The sequence below is a fragment of the Anser brachyrhynchus genome (genome assembly GCF_964034855.1).
Source record: "Anser brachyrhynchus genome assembly, chromosome: 1".
NCBI classification, from domain to species: domain Eukaryota; kingdom Metazoa; phylum Chordata; class Aves; order Anseriformes; family Anatidae; genus Anser; species Anser brachyrhynchus.
Genome location: NC_137694.1, coordinates 194423224 through 194439792, shown reverse-complemented (window position 1 = coordinate 194439792; position 16569 = coordinate 194423224). Strand labels below are relative to the sequence as shown.

The 16569-nt window shown below is 46.0% G+C and overlaps 1 long non-coding RNA gene across 1 annotated transcript; it reads left to right on the top strand.

Moving 5' to 3' along the window:
- Positions 1–764: 764 nt before the first annotated feature.
- Positions 765–10445, top strand: LOC308178840. Its single transcript, XR_013940003.1, has 4 exons — positions 765–3240; positions 4603–4773; positions 5566–5657; positions 8772–10445. It is a non-coding gene; the product is annotated as an uncharacterized lncRNA (long non-coding RNA).
- The last annotated feature ends 6124 nt before the right edge of the window (positions 10446–16569 follow it).

The window sequence follows — 16569 nt, the reverse complement described above, 5'->3', positions numbered from 1 at the left end:
CAAAAGGGCACATTAAGGCTGCTCTGTCCTCACTGCTGGGAGGTGCACGGCACTGCACTGTGCCATGCCACGTTGTGGAGACATGCCCTGGCCCAGCAGCAGCGGGATATATATACTCAAAAAAGGATGTAAAAGCTGGGCTGATGATGACTTGGCCAAAAGGGACACTTTGGGACAATTTGCTCATATGGCAAATCCTCTGTCTTTTCGTTCTTACAGAGCAAGACCTTTGTAGGGATGGGATTTTCCAGGCGCCTTTTAGCATAATGCAGCCTTTTACAGCCTTCTAAGAGATGACCTGTGCTCTACCAGAACACAGGAGTGGTTGATGTACGGGAAAAAGCATTTTTGTTCGCTTCAGGCCACTTTTTGAAAAATTTTCTCTTTTTATTCTTATAAAGAATAATCTAACTCATAAACAAAATTCTGCTTAAGTAACACTTCTCTGTTTAGTATGTTGTTTGAGCAGCAGCAGCAGACAGGTGGTGACGGGCTGCATGAGGGCTGGTAGAAAGAAAGCCCATGTGCCGTGTAAATCAATCCTTTAGGAGCTGAGTGTGCTTAGGTCAGGCAGTTTGCTGCAGTGCTTCAACGTTTCTTATAGCTTTAGAAGAATTCAGCAATAATCAGCCACCAACAAAACATAAATCTGCAAATTAGCACAGAAACCATTGATTCCTTTCTCATCACTGTCTGGTGGCCTTACAAAGGCACTTTCTGAACCGGGTGGAGAAATGATTTTTAAAGGGGGGAGAAGGATTTAGCTGTTTTCTGGCACAGTTTCACCCTGGTGGTGAATGCAACTGCAAAGGTGACTGGTTCATTTTACCAGCCTGTGCTTTTTGTTCAGGAGCAGCTTCTGTATCTGCTGTTCTTTCAGGAATTTGCACTTGATGCATATGCAATCCAACTGCAGAAGTAATTACACAGAGTCAGGAAGGAGTTATAATTCAATGTAGTGTTAAAACAAGAATGTACTTAGAGTTGCCTGTATTCAGGAGAGAAAACAAAGTTCCTTCATCTGTGAAGCAGATCTGATCAGGGTCTGAAAATATCCAAAGCAGGATCTTGCTCTGGAGCTACTGTAGGCAACAGCAATGGCAGCATGCATTAGCATTGAAAGTAGCCCCTGAGCTCACTCCAAGTTCATTTTGCTTTCTCTCCTGGAGCAAACCATGGGTTTGTAATTGGAGTTGGTGGCTGGCAAGAAAAGGATGGAGAAACCCTCGGAATGAGACAAGGGACTGATTTTGCATCTGCAAAATCTGAGCTCATATGTGAAAAACACACTCTAATCCCTGTGTTGGCACTGATGTTAATTGTTATTTACTGACCATGAGAGAGGCTCTGGCAAACAGAAGATGTGGATCCAGACGGGCTGTTTCTGGGGCTGTCCTCCACCCAGAGATGTGAGATGGGCAGGTGGCATCAGTGACCATGTCCCCAGAGGAGTATCTTCCAGCCTGGCAGGAGGGGCTGCTTAGAAAGCAAGGGGACAACCCCGGCTTGCCTGGACCAAGAGATTTCTACGGCCAGAAATGTAGCTGGTGGCCACCAGCATCACCCCAGTGGATCTGTGTCAGTTTGGATCAGCCGTGGGTTTGTCTGCTCGGTGTATGGTGTATGGACAGAGGTCTGGAGTCTTCAGGAGATGAAGGAGATGGAAATTAAAACATCCAGGCAACACCTGGGAGCAGGGGGAGGTAGAGAGAGGGCTGCCTGTGGTGGATGCTGCACTTTGAATGCCTGGCATCCCCCTGGTTGTGGTGATCTGCAGAGTCCCCTGCCTGCGAGCTTGCTGCTGCTGCTCAGCGTAGAGTCAAACACTTTACACTAATGATTGCCTATTGCGAGCAGTGATGCAAATGTGTTCTCACCAGCAATACGAGAAATCTGCCGTTGTCTCAGCTTTTCTTCTGGTTTGACAAGCGCTTTGCAGCAGGCGATGACAGCCCCTGACACAGCCAAGGCGCTTTTGTAGCATTTTGTACCTCTGTCAGTCTAAGCGGAGCTGACTCGTGATCCATTTTTAGGTCTGATCAGAGATTTCTTCTAGGATTTTCCTTTAGTTCATAGAAACACCTCCGTGAGATGTTTTCATGCGGCAACGGCCTCTGCTTTGATCCCTGACCCTGTGTCCTGGGCAGTGGCACTTTGGGAGCTCGGTGCCGGAGCTCGCACCGCTGCCCCGGCATCACCTAGCAAAACTCAGGGTTATGGAACAGACCCAAGTGAATCTCAAAATGAAGCACAAATGCAGCAAACCTGGCTTCAAGGCGTTTCAGACACTGCTCAGGTGCCCATGAAATCCATGGGGTTTGTTGGGACTTCTAAAGAAGCAAACGTTATTGGCCACTTTCAGATGAGAAATACAACATAGCCGATGGAATGGCAGCAAATGCAAATTGTTGTGGTTTTTATTTTTTCTGGTATCTCATGCACATTTCCTTGACAGCAAAGTAATGCTAGGAGATGGCTCCTCAGAAAAGTAAGGACAGCAGTGCCCTGTAATGCATAGCTTGAAGCTCAGGACAGTGATTAGCTGTATTAGTGGTATTGCTGCTATTATTCAAGTGTCATTTCCCTGCAGTGGGAAGTTTCAGGACTAAAGAAGTTTGCAACTGTTGAAAAATGCTGCTAGACTGTGTATGCTTGGTTTTGTTTGGTTTTGGGTCTTCTTCAGGAATAATATTCATTTAATGATTGGTCCCATTAAAATTGCGGTATTGATTCATTTGCCAGGAAACTAAATGGGTGGATATCTCCTATCATACAGTTGTATTGATCTTCTAGGAGCTGATGGGATGACGGCTTTCATCATCGGACAGCACACTAACACCTTAATTGATATATTCTGAAACCTAATTAGAGGCCAGCTGGATTCCTTGTGGGAATAATATTTATTTTTGATGTTGATAAAGTGCTCCCAAATGCAAGTCATATGGTGTGATTTAACAGTGATTAAAACTTGGCTACGAGCACAGGCAACTTGAGGAAACTGCCAAGCAGCTGAGACTAGGAAAAGTGAAGACCTAGATGTGTGTAATTACTTTGTGCTCTGCCACATATACACACATCTCTGCCTGTCTCGCTGTCAGTGAAATATCTGGAGAATTGTTATAGCACTTTAATTATTCACTGTCAATCACCCCCCAACCAGCACAGACGGGTGTGTGCGTTATCTGAAAATGCAGCGTTATCTAAAAGATCTTTGGAGAGGATGTCACTGAGGTCACACAGGTAAGTACAGGGGGATAAGGAGACCACAGCACCCAGCCCATCCTCCTCGGGGGGTGCTTCTGCAGGATCTGCTCCCAGCCCCTGGCCCAGGCTGAGCCGCTCTCCTTTTATTGCTATTGAAGGCTGTGACCGTTTTTCAATTTTCTTCCATTTGTGGCAGGTACGAGTTCTATCTGCCTTTCTGTAATTGATTCCTGTTCTCATTTCTCTCCTCCTGCCTTCAGACCAGCCCCGCGCTCCGCAGAGCTCAGTCAATGTCTGCAGCCGCCGGAGCTCTGCCTTGGCAGCAGCCCCTGCCCAGCTGCCGTCCCCAGGGCGGCTGCTTCGCCCTCCGGAGCGTGCAAACGGTGGGGCTGTGCTTGGGCAGCCCGAGGGGCTGGTGGGTGTTTCTGGCACAGGGTGAGTTTCTCATTTGCAGCCTCCTTACGTGCAGCAGGTAGCTTCAGTCCCTCAGGGTGCCCTTCGGCTTGTCGCGCTGGCTCTGGTAAGGTCACTCCTCTGGGTTAGGGAGCCGAGCAGGCACCAGAGGAAGTGCTTGCTAGCTCCTGCAAGCCCCGTCACATTCCTGCTGGCTTCATTTTGCTGTTTCTTCTCCTGTAGCCGTCTTGATTGGGTCAACCCCCAGCTGAGCCTCCAGGACCTCATGTCAGAGAGGAGTCCGAAAGGGGAGCACTGTCCTGCAGGGACATCGCTGCCCACAGTCCCTCCCCTGCTATGGCCCAGGCAGCTGCAGCGTCCTCCCAGGACAACGCTCCTTACCTCTGCTAATGCTTGGCCTTTTGTAGCTCTCGTGTAATCTCATCTCCCTCGGTGCTGGGGGCAGCTGCGAGAGGAGAGAGACTCATCTCCTCAACATTTACAGAAAGGTTTTCTGCTGCTGCCCAACTGCGAAAAGTCATCAAGAAAAGATTTTGTTTCTGTTAGGCTGGGCAAGGAATTTGTTAGTTTTTATATGAAACTAATTTTGTGTTTTCTCCCTGGCAATGCTCTCTTTTGGTAAATCTTCATGAAGCTGGCATTAGTCTCCCTTCCCCAGAGGCTTCCCATTTCATCCCAAGCACAGTCTTGTTGCAGTTGACCTCTGACACTGGCTTGTTCTTGTTCTGGGTAACCTGCAAGCTGTCCTCCTCCTCCGAGCTGATTGTGCTTCCCACCTCAGCTCGGGAAGGACGACTCGCAGCAGCTTTATCCAAAGCCCTCTGAGACCCGGAGCTCCTCTTGCACCCGTGGCTCTTGAGCTGGTGTTGGCTACCAGGGGCCACCAGAGGGACAGCCTGCATGCGGGGCCATGGGTCAAATGCACACAGCTACAAACAAGCTATGGACAAATAGACTGAAAAAAACCTGAAGAAAATCTTTCAGTGCTTGCAGGTTTCCTGGTGTGACTGAAAACCTGCAGAAGGTGCCAGCCCAGGAGCAGCTCCAGGCTTTCCAGGCTGGAAATTACCATCGGGTAATGAGACTTCCTTGAGCTGAGATGGCCGTTAGAAACCTCTAAGAAGAGAAGGACTCAAATCATTCACCTTGCAACAGGTAATATATATTACACGATAACTACGTATAAAGCTTTAATGCACAAGCTGCTTTTTTGTGCATACTGCTGGAGGCTCGGTGTGCAGTTCCCATGGCGTGGCACGTGGGCTGCAGCTGGGCGATGTGGAGAGCTGAATTATTTTTTTATCCTTTGGAGCTGCATGGTGAGCCAGCAGCTGTCTTCTGCTAGAATCATAGAATCGCAGAGTCATTAAGGTTGGAAAAGCCCTCCAAGATCATCTGGCCCAACCATCACCCTGCCACCAATGTCACCCACTAAACCATGTCCCTAAGCACCACGTCCAACCTCTCCTTGAACACCCCCAGGGACGGTGACTCCACCACCACCCTGGGCAACCCGTCCCAAAGCTAGGACAGACAGGGAAGCTGTTTCACTCGTTGCTTTCCTCTCTGAACAGCTGCCTTGCAGAAGAAGTGATGGGGGTGATGCAGGGCAGTGCCGGGCACATGGGAAATCCATGATCTGGGTAAAAGCTGCCAGGTGGAAAAGGGGACGTGAGGAGGAAGCCCTGACGTGTGTGTGATAGATGGGGTGTCTGCCCAAGGCTGCCACCCTTCCAAAAGCGTGCTGATGGTTGCAAGTCAGGTGGGAGGCAGTGCATGCTGCCTTTTCTGAGAGAGGAGATCACCACTCGCAGCCACCGTGCTGATGGGGACAGCTCTTGGACACTGGAAACTCAGGTTGGCTGGGCTCGTGGACACCTGGAGAGCATCTGCTGGCTGCCGAAAGTTAAGTCACTGATTTAGTGTGTGGCTTTTTCTGCTCTCCAGACCACCGAGAGTCTCACCACCATCCCGGGGACGTGGCCGCTGGCTGTGCTGGTTCTCCAGTGGAAATTAAAAATACTTTCTGCCACAGGCAAGTAAGCTCTTTGCAGTCTGTCTTTTACATCACTTTGGGATGACTTACGATTCTGGAGAGGGAAAGACATTTTTATTTTCCAAGTATGCAAGAGGGTGTCTAAAAGATGAGAGAACTGGTGCTCCAGGCAGGAATTGTCAGGTATTTGGAAACAGTTACACAGTTCTATAATTTTTGTAATTATCATATTTGTTTTGGTTTGTTTTGCTTTGTTTTCTTCCTCTCACTGATTATTTTCATGTATATGTAACAGAATTTTAAAATAACTTCTTTGTGGTTTGGTGCAATGGCAGGACCCAGAGTCAGCAACCACCACAGTGCTGGTGTTGATTACCAGGTATCAGTTCATTTTAAACAACAGACACTATGAACGAACAGCTTAATGAATAGCAATGCTTTAATTAGGATGTTTTTAAGTCCATAATATCTCAGATAGTTTTGTTCAGAGGAAGAGGAGACCTGACGTTGAACACTTTGGGCAACTCAGTTCTAATTTGGTTTTAAAAATGCTTTGGGCATTTTTAATGCTGTGTTGGAATAAGATTTATAGGTATGTATTCCTATGAAAATCCATTTTCTTGCCCAGGTTATAAACGTCCAATGTGAAATCTCAGAGTGAGGAATATGGATTCCCTCGGACAGACTGTCTCAGTCTATTGCATAACTCATACTCTGCTCCTGGCGTGGTGGCATGGAAACAGTTCCTTGTACATAGCTTTATGTAACTGCTGTATATAACCTGCTATAGCTTAACTGCAGCAATTTAAAAAGCAATGACTATTTATTCCCAAGTGTGGTCCCTGATCAAAGTTGGAGTCTCCATTTTAGGTGTTAAATATTTATTCAAAGTGCAGATCGCACATTTCTGGTGCTGTGCAGGGAATTTTTGTTAAAGCACTGTTCTGCACTGAACACCAAAATGTCTCCTACCTCCTTCTTTTTTTTTTTTTTTTTTTTTTTAAGCAAAGTAATGCAATGTAAAGTAGAATTGGACCAGTCCTTTTGTCCTTTTACCAGCAAAGCCCTAGGTAGCTCTCCACTTTCACCATGTAAGTGTGCAGGTCCAGCAGCTGGGCGACGCTGGGTGTGTGCTTGTCCCACCTGCTGGGTCTCTTGCTGGGTCTTGTGGGGCTATGTGCTGTTGGCTGACGGTGCTGTGGGTTTGTTCATTGCTCCCAGCCATGCCAGTGCTGTCTGCCTGCTTTGCTGGCGATGGCACCTTGATGCCAACCAGTCCACACTCTGCTTGAAGAGGTTCCAGTCAGGTTAGGCTGCTCAGCCTGGCTGAGTTTCAAACTCCACCCTACGGATGGAGATTGCTCAGCCTCTTTGGGTGACCTGTTCTGGGCACGAGGAGGCAAAATCCTATTCAGAGGTGGGGAACACCTTGTAACAATGCGACAGGGCTGGCAGTGCGGTGGGCAGTAGTCTCAGCTCTCCAGCTCAGCTACTGAGTAATGTTCACACAAAATAATTTGCCTATCTTCTCCCTAATCACACAGGACACTCTGCCTTTTTACTTCATCCAGGAGCATTTCTACATTCTGCTGAAATAACAGGAAGGCGTGGCAATTTTTAAGCTCTAGACAATCTTATTTAGAAGTGAACTTCAAATATTTAACCACTTCATAGTTTCTTGTTAAGTAGAGGTCTCATATTTGCAAGAATTAGGGTAACAGTCTTGCTCTGAAGCTGCTGAAATTAATGCCAACCCCCTGACTCTGAAGATGAAAGCCTCAATGAATCTGTAGGAGCAATTTATCATCATAGGAGTGAAGTATCATCTTACTTCTTATGTATCAAAGTCTAGGACAGAATCTCATTGACCTTCTCCAGGAGGAGAACTGGGGCACATCGAGATTCTGATCACTATCATGTTGGTGGAAGCGGAGAGAAAATCCCCTGAAATGACATCGGAACAGTAAGCAACCTGAGAATGAAGCCCATAATCTCTTTGTCCCTGTGCTGTACATGTTTTCTCTGGAGCCTAATTTGAGAACAAAATCTTAATTTGTTTGAGAAAACCAAAAGCAGCTGCTGTAGTTAATTTACTTTGGGGACACACGTGCTGATGAGCCGGAGGAGGATGTTATCTCTGTCCTTTCACAAGGAGACAGATAACGCTGTGATGCGCGCAAGAGCTGAACTGTGTCACGTAGGTTAGGGACGGGATGGCTCTCTTGATTCCTGCAAAGCACAGCGGAGGGCAGCTCTCTGAGGATGACTGAGATGTAGGGAGCAACGGGGTCTGAAGGTGACAGGTACTTTCAGCAGCATGTTCCCACTGTGTCCACTTGCAGCCTTACCCACACACAACTCTGCATTTTCAGAGCAGAGCTCCCACGACCAGGCACCCACCCTGTTTATTGGAGACAGGGCGAATTTCTGTGCTCAAATTACTTCTGTGCTCAGAACCACCATCACTCCCTCCTCCACGCCCTTCTTAATGGATCACCTTCATGCTGCCGCATCTTTGTTTTATTTTTAGTTAATTTAAATCTATGCACCGAGGACACCCTGTTAACTTTCTGTGAGATGGAGCTGACTCGTCTACATGACCCTGCTGGCACCTTTCCTTGATGGTCCTTCAACAGGGACAGCTCTAGTCAACTTAGCCAGTTCATCCTACAGCTGACTGCATGCACAAGGACTTAAGAGATTTCTTTCCTTGCTTTTTGGACGCAGTGATGCCCAATTTTACAGAGAATTAATGCAAAGGTAAACTCACCTGATCTGGTGAGTCTGGCTGCCTGGATAATGGCACAAATTGGATGGACAGGGGAGCATGTACTTGCTGGTTTCTCTTACAGGTGCAGGGAACAAACCTCCATGGACGTTCAGGTTGTCTTTGTCAGCTTCTGCTTGCCCCGTCAGGGCCTTTTTTGTGTGTGCGCTCTGCCCTGATCAAATTTGGGCATCGGAAGAGTAGAAAGGTACAAGGTCATAAGCATGTCACATTAAAAGATACATTAGGTGGTGGGATGAGTACTGCTGGGACTTGATAAAGCTCTTTAATGTGGGCTTGGTTGAATAGAAATAATCTGGCATTTACGAAAAATAGTGTCAAAGCCTTTTGCAGAAGAAATATTGACAGCGCAGTATTCTCCCCAGGTAGTGGGAGCCTCGTGTTGGGAAAAGCCCCACTCCAGTGAGCCAAAGGAAGATCGGTGAGTACCAGGGTGGCCTGAGCATCGCTTTGGGGTTTGCTTGAGACCTCTACACCTCAGGTTTCCACCAACTCTTGTGACTCTGGGCTGAGTTTGAGTGCTCTCCTCTGCAGTCACTGGTATCTGAACATGGATGTCTCTGGTGGAACTTGTGGAGTCGTACCTCTGAGCTTATGGGGATCTTTCAGAGCTGCCCTCATGTGAAAGCTGGGTATTGTTCATGACTCAGCTGTGTGTGTGTGTGTCTGTAAATAACATAAGCACAACTTGGCCTTCGCTGTATGTCCTGTCTGTTGTTTAAGTCTCTATATACATATGAGTGTGTTTCGTATCACATACAATGGATGAATTCTGAGGCTACACAAATATCATGGACTCATGCCACATGATCTCATTGCTTTGGATGAGTTTCAATGACAGCCTTCCCTGGATCCTGGGCACAGGAGGGATGCTGAATGCCCATGTGGCTCCTCAGCCTGCTCTGCTGTCTTCTCTGAGCAAGGCAGGGACCGTGATAGGGAAAAACGGGGGAAGGCTGCAATCACAATGCCTGTGTTCCACCTCTTGTTGGGTTAATTGAGCATCTGGGTGAAAATGTCTGAGATGGCTCAATGACTGGGCAAGTAGCAGTCTGCCGCAAGTATCCTGAAACCTTTGTAAACGGAACTGCCTTAGCTAAAGGGATGTGTTTGAATGTGCTCTCCTTCATTCTAGTGAATACGAAGTCAGTGTAACAGGACTGATTGTATCCTTGGAAGGGAGAACAATCCCAAATACAGAGCTGAAAGGATCATTTTCCACCTCACCACCACATTGGACAACACCATTTCTTTCTGGTCCCAGTTTGCCCTCTGTTCCCTGCTTGGCCTGTCTCTAAGCTGTGAGCACGTAAAGACTGAGGATGGGTTTTATTTTTCATTTGGTCAGGACCTCACTCAGTGGGACGTGGACTTTCACTGAGCTGTCAACGTGCTACAGTAGTAAGCGTCCCTCTTCATCCTTCAGTTCCCAGCACGCACTCTATTCTTTCTATACAAATACCAAAAGAAATGGTAGTGGTTACTCTTACTCTGTCTTTTGTGGAGAGGAAACCTGTCGCGTGTTCATTTCTCTGGAGTTACAACATCCCAAGGATTGTGCATGTGGAAGAGATGACAGCTGCTTGACAAAAGGCCCAGCAATTAAATCCCCCGCATTGCACCCTCTGCTTCAGATAAAACATTAGCCTGCCAGGAAGCAAAAAACAGCAAACTGTATAATTACACAGTTAATTGTAACTAATGACTAGAGAAATTGATAACCCATGTTGGCATAGAATCAGCTTCTTCACTTATTTTGCTCATGATGAAAAAATTTGGAAAAAAATATTGTCCCCAAATCCGTGGTCCAATATTTGCCCTTAGTCCATTGGATAGCTTATTACATCATAGCAAAAGAGCATTAGATTGTGACTGGACATGCAGTATTTTAGGTTTCGGTAGAAAACAACCCTGTAAAGCCCCTTTTGTTCTTGCTTTGTTAGCTGTCAGGAGAAGAGAAATTCTCACAAAATGCCTTTTCCCCCCTCTCTCCCCCTTTCTAAATTATTTTAAAACCCCTTGACACTAGGAAGGTAAATCACATCTCCCGTAGTTTAAATGAGCAGCACGTGGGCTCCAGGAAAGGAACTGTCTCAAAATATACCCTTCTTATGTTCAAAAAGTCCAGCAGAACAGGGTGGCAAATTCTCCACTTATTAAAAACAGGCTGAAAAACAGAGCTGCAGAAATATTTTAAGTCTATTTTACTGCAATGCCTCTTTATCTATTAGATGTGACTCGAATATAGCTTGTCAGCTTGCTTTAGCTCTGCAGTGAATCTTTTTTGTCATTCTAGGGCCTGTAAATAATGAAGGTTATCTATTAGAAAAGTACCAAAGGTCTTTTTTAACCCACTTCATAAAGGAGTCCTGCAGGCTACCATTTGGAAAGAGCGTGTGCTGCAGTATCTCATTTGAGCACTAATGTGATGGAATTAGGAGCTATGTGATGTGAATCTCGAGTTCAATCTCAACATTGGCACAAATCAGACAAAGAAAGAATCAGTCTGATTAGGTAGTTAAACAAGGGGAGATGCCTCAGAATAGCCTTTCCATTTCAGCAACTCCTGTGAATTTAGGGGTCCTTTGAAGACTGTATCAACCCCCCTTTTGCTTTAATACACCTCCATTTCATTGAGATGCTGTTAAAGAGGATGAAGGAGGATGTAACCCGAGGAGTCTTGGGCGTGTGTCACACCAAGGCTCCAAAACGTTGACGGATTAGGAGAGACAGACCAGTCCCCTGAGCAATTGGTTTTTATACCCCTTCTTTCTGCCTTCCAAGTCCCACTGGGTTTCTCCTGCCTGGTGCAATGTGCTTTGTGGGTTGGTGGATCTTTAGAGTAAGTCAGAGGTGATGCTCAGCCTGAGGTGCTGCACAGTGACTTATCCAGCAGTACCGGGGCAGGGGGTGCAAGACAAACTCACCGCCGGCTTCTCCTACTACATACACCCTTGTAGTGACACCAAATGCGCTGCTGTGACTTCTTCTTTCATTGTGAGTCTTTAGGTGACAGAGGAGAGGGAGATACAAGCGAGCATTCCTGTGCCTTCCTGCAGGCTGTGGTCTCAGCTCCTAGCTTGGTGCGGCCAGCCTGGAGGTCCTCCTCGCCTCTGGTGCTGTGGGGAAGCTGCCTGGTTCATCAAATGCATACACAAAGGGAAATAATGCCCAGCTCTCTGTGCTGGTGCCTGTGCCGAACACACCAAGCTGAACACGATGCTGCTCAGTCTGTCAATAAAACCAGTCTGTCCCCTCAGGAAGGGTGGCATGCTGGCAGTGAGAAAAATAAATGCAGAAAGTGTTTGCAAAGGAGATCTTCGGCTTGCTTGTCTCTCTCTCCATTCCTCTTTGTTACACTGAGTTATTTGCCCTGTTTTGAATATGGAATAAATTGCTCTTGCTCTCCTGCCTTACACTGCATCCTGAACATCTTGTTCTAACTGCTCTGGGCAGTTTCTGACAGGCTGAACAAATAAAGTGGGAAAAAACACACCATAAAATCCCAAACAGATTTTTCAACCAGCTCCATTATGTCTTTTGTGCTCGGCTGGGATATGTTATTGTGAGAGAATATCACGCTCCTGCACAGGGCTGAGCAGTGCTGCTTCACAGCACAGCTTTGCACAGGATCAGTGGAGGCCCACGTGCCTGGGCACAGTCAGTGCTTTTGTTCAGCAGGAGCTCTGCTCTACTTGATTTTTTGGCATGGCCGACAGCATATTCCAGGGCAATCTAGAGAACATCTGCAGCTCTCAGGCGAGGCCTGCAGTAGACTCAGCTGTAGACACTTGACTGCAGCTGCATTGAACAGACCAGATCAGATGGGATGAGGAGACACCAGAAATCAATTCGAAGTGCAGCAAATGATCAGTCTGCAATCACTCAGAGAGTGATTTCAGACTTAAGATTCATCTAATGAGTATAGTTTGCAGAGAAGACCTCTCTTTAAACCACAAGGCTCCTGTGGTGGTTGGCTACTGATCTGGAGTTTTGCCTTTACATCTTCAGGAATAGCCATGCGGTACAGAAATACATTCACAGTTTCATATTGAATATTGATCATTGCTTCGTTTCTTTAAGTGCACACATCTACGGTTTCAGTACATGTTTTAGCAACTATCCTGGCTTTTCACTAAGAGGACTTCTGGTTAGAAATAATCAGTTGGCATGTTTTTAATGAAAGAATGTATAATTATTGCAGTGTCCAGAAGTAGGAGGGAAGAAGGTCCAAAAGTAATCTACAGAAATAAGTAATTAAGGATTTCTCACCAGTTATTTACTGGGTTTAATGAAATAAATTTAATGAAGGCCTCCATAAACCCAGCTTTAAGTTACATCTTTGTGTGTGACCATTAGTCGTATCAGTATTTCACTATGTATTTTGATCCAGATGTAATGCTTACTCAGCAGAGTGTCTTTATAAAGTTACGTGGAATTTTATTAAAGTTAGGATATGCAAGATCAAGTTCATTGTCTATTATTTATTTATAAAGAAACAAAAATGTGCTGGTCTGGTCGTAGCACAAGCCAATAAATAAATAAATAAATACTACTGACATATTCCCTGTCCTAGAAAGCATAGACTCTGATCTGGACATCTGTGGTGGTTTTACTCCGGTGGGTGGGCAAGCTCCACCACAACCACTTTCTCATTCCCCCTCCTCCAAGGGGAAGGGGGAGAAAATACGATGAAAAGGGCTCAAGGGTTGAGATAAGGACAGGGAGATCGCTCACCAATTATTGTGACGAGCAAAACAGACTCAGCATAGGGAGAGTAATAAAATTTATTACCTATTACTAACAAGCTAGAGAAGTGAGAAACAAAGAAAACTAAACTAAAACCACCTTCCCCCCACCCTCTTCCACCTCCTCCCCCCAAGCAGCGCAGGGGAACGGGGAATGGGGGCCTGCTCCACCAGGGGCCTCTCCACGGGCCGCAGGGGAACTTGTGCTGCGTGCCTGGAGCACCTCCTGCCCTCCTGCTGCACTCACCTTGGGGGCTGCAGGGCTGCTTCTCTCTCAGCTCTCACCCCTCTCTCCCAGCTGCTGTAGCACAGCAGATTTTCCCTTCCTTCAATCTGATCTCTCAGAGGTGCAAACAACATCGCTTATTGCCTCAGCTCTGGCCAGCAGCAGGTCCCTTTGGAGCTGGCTGAAACTGGCCCTTATCTAACACAGGGAAGCTTCTGGACTCTGCTCACAGAGGCCACCCCTGCAGTCCCCATGCTACCAAAACCTTGCTATGTACACCCACTACAACATGTGAAGGGGAGGTGAAAGCAGTACACACCATGGAGAGAAGACAAACAAATGCAAGTTTTACAATGAGAAGGATGTATGGCTCTGTAGTTCTGCTACTTATATGAATTTATGTGGGCTTCCATTCTTGGGGTGATGCAGAAGCCAGTGGCTTTTGAGAAGGCATCTGAGGAGAGATAATTAAGATTTTTCCTTCTTTTGATTCTTGTAATGTCACTTCTTGGCATCATGATGGGTATACTGACCTGTTTGTAACAGATACTGAAGAATCAGCCTTACGATTTTCAGTGTTAGCCAGAAAGTTCCATATTGTACATTTTTTGTTTGTCTGGTGGGTCTTTCGGTCCCCAGGTATCAAGGTGGTAGATCTGTCACAAGCTCCATCCAGCCTCGGGGCACCTTCTGGGCTGGTGAGGCCTGTCTGCATCTGACTGGCCAGCATGGACCCAATTAATCCTGTGTGAGCTGGGTAATGAAAGTAACATTTCGTTTTTCCAGCATTTTGGTGGGAGACAGAAGCTGATGAAACCTGTGGTGGCAAGTGTTAACTGGCCTTGGGCTGTATGTCTAGCAAAGCCACTGGCAGTTAGGCTGATTAACATGGAAAAAATAATTAAGACAATTGGGCAGGAAGGGAGCAGCATACACTACACCCTGCACCATGGAGAGGCTGAAGCCTGAGGGGAGGAACCACAACACATAGGAGCTGAGCTGTCAGCCACAGACCTGCACGTTGACAGGTCAGAGAGATGTCCTGCACCCCAGCTCCCTGGTGCTGCAGTGGTCCACACAAGGCTTGCGGGGATGGTGCTCTGATCTGTGGTATGTGAACAGGAATGGCTGTCTACCTGCTATACCTGCCCTGGCAAATAAATACATTTTAAATTATATGTCACTGAATGGTGTGATTTGGTGCCTGTGACCACCTCATCAGATCTGCCTGTGACAAGAGCACAAGCTGATTACCTGAGGTCAGTAGGTTTATAGGCCAAAAGGATGCTGGTTTGGAGGCAGAAAAGGTCTTGTGCACCATGATGTGGAGTGTTTTATGGTTGACTTTTAGTCACTATAACTTGGCAGTGGACTCCAGAGCCTCAGGTAAGAGACCTGGCTCTCTGCAAGATATATAGGTGTATAGGAAGGTTTAACTACCTAAGGATAGCAGTAGCAGGAGGCAGCACACTGAACAGGCTGTAGCTATGCCAGCTAATAAAGGTCACTTAAGATGAGCATGCGGTTTAAATAATTTCCTTCTCTGGAACTTAGATCTTTCTCAGAACTAAGGGGGGCACCTTCAGCAGGCTGGATTAACACCTGGAATCTTTTCATGAGGATTAGTACAACCAAAAAGAAGGAGCAGAGATCAGGCCTTTGTTTTACAGTCCCATACTAGAATGACAGAGATGCTCTCTGACATGCAGAAGACCCAGGCCAAATGCCTGACGAAGTTCAGCCCACTTCTCTTTATCATTGAATAAGGGATTTTTGCCCTGTGCATGAGAAAAGTCATGGAATTAGAGAGCAAGCAACTGAGCGCATGCAGCTCTCGTGTTCTCACTTGAAAGATTTGGGTCCCAACCTCTGCTACATGAACAGTTTATACACTTAATCCAGTGACTGCTTCACGTCAACCACCGTGAATATGCCCCTCTCAGCATGCTTGGCAGCTGGGGCTTTGTAGATAAGGCTTTTCCACAGGGAGATAGGAACTAGATTTGAATAAGTTTTAATTAAATTTTACTTTCCCTTGTTTGCAATCGTTTTACAGATTGAAAAACGAATAGTGATTTTTGTATTTAAAAAAATCCTTATGCAATTAAAAATTATGAGCAAAGTTTCATATTTCTGTATTACAGCACTTACCTAGCATTGCATTAAAGCACGTGCATTCACACAGGGTTGCTAGGGCTGCATTTGGGGAAACATTTGGGAGACTACACAGTGGTGTAGGTCAGTGCTATAGCAGCAGGAGAATGTGCAGCTGGAAGGGATTTTTATCATTTATTTTTCAGGTGTAAGACATTTCTTCATTACATTTCTAATATAGATAGATTCACCCCCTTCTGTGTTCTTGTTAACAGAAGGGACAATTCTGATTCATTTTTTTTCTAACGTTTTGTTTTATAACAACCCACATAAATAGCTGAATTCCTTCTGCCTAGTTTTGGGTATAACAGTTACACCATTTTTTTTTTTTGCTTAATTACCCTGAGAAAATAACAAAATGTCTTTTTAATTCCTTCAATAACATCTTTGGCTGATTTTTTTAAAAATAAACATTTCTCATTATAAGGACAATTTTACAATGCACCGAACAACTGAAGTGTTTACACTTAAAGAGAAGCAATTTCATGATCTTTTGAAAAAAAAACACAAATTGAGAATTCAATCTATCATTCTTCTCTTATTTTGACAGCCTTGTTTGTGTTGATTAGTGCTGTACTCTACTCCATACTTGCTGCCACCAAAATAATTTGAAGAGGATTATGTGCGTGGCTCAGTTCAGAAGAAACTCTCTTTAACCCTACTGAGGATTGGGAACATGCTCCTTCACCAAGCAGTGCCATGACCAGGGAAGGAGCAGTGAGGAAGTGACTAAGCATGGTACCAAAGAGTTCTGAAGATGATACACCATTCTTCCCTATTTAGTATTTTGGTGCAGAAGTATTCCTCTAGCTAATCAAAACCTCCCGTTTGTGCCCATCTACTGGTTCAGCAGCTCTGTGGATGTCCCTGACTCAACCGGTTGCAAACCGATGTCCTGCACCGATCATCGCTCCTCCACGTGGCCACCACTCCCCAGCTTCATCCGCTGGGCATCCCTGCAGGTAGTGGTACCTCCTGTGAAGCTGTGCTTGCCCTGGTCTGGAAAACCCCAGGAGACTCCTGAGGCTCAGCTTCCCAC